The sequence below is a fragment of the Fundulus heteroclitus genome, chromosome 2 (assembly GCF_011125445.2).
Source record: "Fundulus heteroclitus isolate FHET01 chromosome 2, MU-UCD_Fhet_4.1, whole genome shotgun sequence".
NCBI lineage: Eukaryota > Metazoa > Chordata > Actinopteri > Cyprinodontiformes > Fundulidae > Fundulus > Fundulus heteroclitus.
Window position 1 is genome coordinate 11,675,671 of NC_046362.1, and position 6,497 is coordinate 11,682,167.

At 38.7% G+C, this 6,497-nt stretch overlaps 1 non-coding gene across 1 annotated transcript; it reads right to left on the reverse strand.

Moving 5' to 3' along the window:
* Positions 1-6,103: 6,103 nt before the first annotated feature.
* trnay-gua lies at positions 6,104-6,191 on the reverse strand. Its single transcript is given in 2 exon segments — positions 6,104-6,139; positions 6,155-6,191. It is a non-coding gene; the product is annotated as a tRNA-Tyr (tRNA).
* Positions 6,192-6,497: the final 306 nt, after the last annotated feature.

A 6,497-nucleotide genomic window follows, 5' to 3' on the forward strand; every position in this document is an offset into this window, starting at 1 on the left:
CAGGAGGACACAATAAAAACCATTAGTTTTTGCCATGCTTTGCTTAGCACAGTTCTAGTTAATTTAAACATTTTTTAATCATTAAACAGTGAAAGGTCTGACATGAACGGTGCTCTGGGTGAGCCCTTTGTTCTGCTGGCCCCAACTCCAAACCTCCAGTTAAACTGAAGATATGAAATGATGTAGCTAAAAGTAGTGCTCAGTCGCTCCAGCGAAAAGATGAGAAGAAGCCCCAAGATAGCTGGGGCTCCACCCCATGTGGGCTCAATGTGAATGACAGAGAACACAGCCTGACCTGGCTGCTTCGGCTCCACCGTGTGGGATGTGCCGTGTCATCCTCACGGAGAGGACTTGGATCAAATAACAGAAGCATCAGAGATTATATAAACTTCCTAACTGATTCGTATATGATAAAAATAACTGAATATTCAACAGTAGACACATTACTTACCGAAATCGAAAACAGTTCACCTACGACACACTCTGGACTCAGGACAGCAAACCTTCAAGAAGTAGAAGTAATAATTTTTGGACCAATAGAGGAGAGATCAAAAGTTAGCACACAGCTTCAGTCGCTTCAGCTAGGAACCACTGATCAGGCCCAAAACCTGGGTGTAGTGATGGACTCAGACCTGAACCTTCAAAAGCATCTAAAGACAGTTACAAGGTCGGCTTTTTATCACCTGAAGAACATTTCCAGGATTAAAGGACTAATTTTTCAGCAGGATCTGGAAAAACTAATCCATGCGTTTATTTTTAGTCGAATTGATTACTGCAACGGTGTTTTCACAGGTCTGCCTAAAAAGTGGATCAGACAGCTGCAGCTGATCCAGAACGCTGCTACCAGCGTCCTCACTAAGACTAAGAAAGTAGAGCACATCACCCCAGTTCTAAAGTTCTTACACTGGCTCCCTGTATCTCAGAGAATATCATTTAAAATACTTCTGTTAGTCTATAAATCCCTAAATGGCTTAGCACCTAAATTCATCACAGACTTGTTATCAGCGTATAAACCCTCCAGACCACTAAGGTCTTTTGGCTCCAGCCTACTCTGCATACCTAGAACCAGAACTAAACAAGGAGAAGCAGCATTTAGTTCCTATGCTCCACTTATCTGGAACAAACTTCCAGAAAACTGTAAAAGTGCTGAAAGCCTGAGTTCCTTTAAATCGAGATTAAAAACACATTTGTTTAGAATTGCCTTTGAATGTTCAAGTTAAACTGTTTTACTGTTTTCAAATGTTCTTTTTTTGTTTCTACATTTCTACTATCCCTACTTGCTTTTATACCTATATTTTAATCATGTAAAGCACTTTGCATTGTCTCTGTACTGAATTGTGCTATATAAATAAATTTGCCTTGCCTTGCCTTGCCTTCAACATCAATCTGACGGTACTGTGGCGGCAGGAGGAGAGTTGAGATTCAGCTCCAAAAGATTGACCAGTCCCGGTGATAGGCTATTGAATTATTGCAATACATTTTATACATCAAATTACAAATAAAGGCTCACTAATAATGTTAATTTATTGAACAGAAAGTATTCACATCGATCCATCAATGAGCTAATGAGGCCAACCAACACCAAACGGTCGCACACTATTCAGCAGAACGTGAACGTAAAGTGTGCATTTCCAGCATTTTGATTGCAAATAATAATTTTTTTTACTTCAGTTTCAAAATAGTTGACAAACTGTGAATCACATAGATTTGAGCATAAAACAAGAAATTATAATGTATTATGACAAAGAATACAATTAGTAGTCAAATTCAGCTTGTGCTCTTGTTTATTGATAGAAAAGTGTAATGATCAGAGCAAGCGGACCCAGAACTCAGCCAGACCAGCAGAGGTTTCTTTAAAAAGAAGGATCTTTAATAACAGAAATCAAAAACCCAAAAATCCTGTTGCAACAAAAATGGCAGAAATCCAAAAAGTCCAGTTGGGCAGGCAGGGCAGGAACAGCAATTTCAATTCCTTTTGGGAAAGGAGAAGGGAAATCACTTATTAAAAGTAAAGAAATGGAGGAATGGCAAAAAATATGGAATGAAGATAAGAAAGGGAGAAGATTATATGAAGTTCAAAAGTCAGTTCAAATTTGAAGCATTAATGAAAGAAACAGAAGAGAAGAAATAATAATTAGTAGATTAAGAATAGGTCATACCTAATTAAATGACATGCTTTATTTAATAGGAAGGAAAAATAGTGATAAATGTGAGAGATGTGGAGAAAAAGAAAATGTAGAACACATACTGATGAACTGTAAGTCATATAAACTTGAAAGGGAAGAATTAAAGAGAATAGTTAGAAGTATAGGGCATGAATGGAATCTTAAAGGTATATTAGGAAATAAAGGAAACATAACAGATATTCATAAATTAAGGAAAGCATTGTTTATTTATCTTAAGAATACAAAATTAAAAAATAGAATCTAATAGATGTGAAGTAACACTACTACACACTCATGTACAGTAGGTGGCGGTATGCACCTTAAAGTTGCTTGTGACCCACCATAATAGAAAAGAAGAAGAAGAAGAAGTAATCAAAGGAAGGGAAGTGAAGCTAAGAAGGACTGAACAGAACACAAGCATATAACGCAAACTAGAACTAATACTAGGATAAGAACCATGACAAAGTACAGAATAGAGACCACTAAGAGAAAAACTCATGACAGGAAAAACTACAACCGTACACAAGCTATAAAAGAATCCAAACAAGACAGAAACCAAAAACTGAGGCAGGAGAGAGGCCTAACTGATTAAAAAACAAACCAAAACAAAACCCAGAATATGACAGAAAAAGTGTCCACTACAGCTGAGAGGCCAGCAGACACTTTTATCCCAACCACAAAAGTGTTTGTGTGGGTATCATCTTCCTATGGTAAGGTGTTTTTCATCTACAATTGATATGCTGGTGAAGATTCTCGGTCATCCGGGTCATGATCAATCCAGAAAAAAAGCTTTGAAAACAAACTGAGTGAGGCAAAGAGGGCACAGCTTATAGGTCATGGCTGGACAGCTCTGACTGAGAGGCAGCTGGATCGGCAAATAACAAAACAAGAGTTAGAGCTACACTGCAGGAGGAGAAGAGCGAAACCATCCAGCTGTTGGATCAGCTGATTAACCATCAAGAAGGGACGGGTCGAGCTGCAGACCCTGCGCTGTGCCAGAGGGTCAACATCTTTGGAGTCTTTCCACTGCCATTTAAAGCGGTTCATTCCAGGTAAATCCAGTTTAATAATGCTCCTTAAGTTACAACAAATGCTTTGTTTTTTCCTGTGCTAATGATTGGTATTTATTCAAGGAAACAGTGCCAACACCTTGAACTTCCAGATCTACCTTTTGGATGGGCTACATCGCTGGAACCACAACAGGGCGGCTGCTGCTGTGGAGGCAGAAACCTCTGGTTTACGCACCTACTCTGGTGAACTGGTTCATAGTGTCAACATCGATTACGAGAGAGTTTTTGGTAAGAAGCTGCTCCCTTCTTTTACACCACCTGCAAAATATACAGGTTTCAACACAAAGTATCATGCTCATTGTCCTGTATTTAATTTTTTTTTTGTAATCCAAAATTGGTTATGCAATTTCAGGTGAACTGATTGGAGTGCAGTACCTACTGAGGCAGAGAGACAAACCACTACAGGATATGGCACCAGATTCTGAGGAGGCAGAGACATTGCTGGAGCAAATAGAAATGCAACAGCCAGTGGAGGCTGATGAGGGCTTGGAGGAACTTGACTGTATGGAGGTCACACTAGCAGATATGCTTTTGGACACATCCAGTAGGATCTCTTTTCCTGCCTGAGCTCCTGCCTCCGTCTTCTGCTGTGCCCCAGGCTACTGTTTCATTCGGGTTACCTGGGCTAACTACTTCTGAACAAATTGTAAGTTAAATATCAGTGTGTTTTGAAAATTGTTCATGGTTTATCTTTTTGAGATACTTGATGCAGTTTTTCTCCACAGGCTGTCGATGAACACAGTAGGACAGGACTGGATCGGGTGGATGAGCTTGCAGAGTACCTGGTGGAACTAAGAAATGAAAAAGGCCTAACAATCGCAAACCAGCAGGCCGCCACCATTGTGGGTCTTTGGCAAAACTTGGACAAATATGATAAAGACCGGATTGTGTATGCTGCACGACACCAGAAACGACAGCTTACAGGTCGATTTAGGTCCCCCCCCCAAAAAAAAGGCTGTTTATGCAGGCGTTGAGAGCACAAAAAGGCATGTTCTTGGTTCTTTTGGTTCTGCTGCTCAATGGCCAGATTATAGCCGCCTAGTTGAGATGGTTTTTATCAGGTTGTGCAACATTCATAGTAGCCCCAAAAAAATTGGAAACCAAACCTTTTCAAGATGGTCATTAATTCTAAATGATTACAAAAAGATTCAACAGCTAATTTTGAATAACGGCATTATTATGAAAGACACAACCCTCCAACTTGTAACTGTAAATAAGACCAAATCAGACCATATTCAACCAAAACCGCCTGCACCTAACCAAAATAATTTTTACATGCCACTCCAAATACCACCAACCGCTGCAGCAGCTAGCAATTTGCCACGACTTCTGCTGCCCTCCCCCACTGCACCAAACGTTATATGCCCAACATATTTTCAGGGAACCCCTACATCTCCTACACAAACCCAAAACACAGCCCAAAAAGAGAAGCGCCAATACAGAAGAACAGTCACATCCAACCGATGCACTAAATGCGATGAGCCACGCACCACAGAGACCGGCCATAGCCAATACAAAGGCAGGATTTACTGCCCAAACACAGAGACACTAACCAAAGAGCAGTGGCTCAGACAGATCAGAAGATAAAGGAGTGAAGCTTTTTCACAGTGTTTTTTTAAGATTTTTGTATTTTTATTTAATTATTATGCATACATACATTTATTATATATTATTTATTGTATATATACTTTAGATATTATGTCTTTATACTAATTATATAATATTAATATGGCTATACACTAGGACATTATGTCTACATGCTATATAATTGTTATGTCTATACACTATATATTATGTTTATAAACTACTTACATAATTGTTATGTCTATACACTGTATATATATATATATATATGTGTGTGTGTGTATATATATATATATATATATATATATATATATATATATATATATATATATATATTGTCTCTATATGCTATAATTGTCTATACACTAATTATATAATGTCTATACACTAATTATACAATGTCTATACACTATGTGTATATACGTAATTTATTTATATATTTTACGTATATATAAGAATGTTACGGGGTGTTTGTGTATACATTGAATTGTTTTAAATAAAAGAAAAAAATACAATAACTCATTTCATTGGCCTCTTTGTTTAGATATGTCCTGATAATGACTGTAATTTGCTCTAGAGCAAAAATACATCCAGTACACCAATAAATCCTAATAGATTGCAGCATACTCTACATTTGATTAAATTGAGATAACCAGTGCAAGAAATGGACATTGATTTTTGCTGAAATTTCCTGTTTGATAAAACTGGGTCCTAAATACAGAGTTAATTGGCAAGACTTTGTGCCCAAAAGTGCTTATTTTTGGTATACATTCAAGAGTTATGTTATGTGTCTCCTGCCTGGTTAACTAATTGAGTCCAAAAAAGAAATCATGTTTAGATTACATTATTTTATCAGTCTATAGATCAATGATTGTGTGTCACTTTGTGAGGTTGTAAAATTTAGCTTAAATTTTTAAAAACGCTCCACAAATTACAGAAGGCTAATTTATGTGTTAAAAGCCAACAAATTAAGCTGTTTTAGTGGCAACAAAAGTGTACCACAGCGGGATTCGAACCCGCGTTCAGGGTACTTCTCCCCCTCCCCCGCAATTCTTCCCCATTTTATACGGACGATAGTTCCCCTGTGTCTAGTTCAGTTAAACTGGGATTGACCTCGCCCTACGATTGGCCGCCAAAATATTGACCTCGCCCTACGATTGGCCGCCAAAAGATTGACCCGCGCGTCTGATTAGCTAGGGAAAAATGGACTCCCGGTGGCTATTGGTCACCATACGCAGTCCTGCGCTCCTCAGGTGCATGGAGTCAGAAAAAAAAAAATTGGTCTCCTTCGAGCCGGATTCGAACCAGCGACCTAAGGATATCAGCTGTTTGCCGCTACAGTCCTCCGCTCTACCAACTGAGCTATCGAAGGGACGCTGCAACACACTCTCAAATACATTGCCATATTCAAGCTTTTATGTATATTTTGTTAGGTGTATCGTAAACGCTAAACCCATAAGACAAGCTTATCCATAAATCTTAGTCGGTGAACAGTATCTAGCCGGAAGCTAACTAAAGCTAGCTTCTGCTCCGGTGAATTTGGCTGGCGTGCGTCCGATGAAACCAATAAATGAAACGCGAGCGGCCAACAGCGCCTCCTCCCTCAAAAACAGCCCCATTCACAACCTCTCTCAAACTCATGTTAAAAGAGTAGAACTATAACCCATAATAAAGAGCA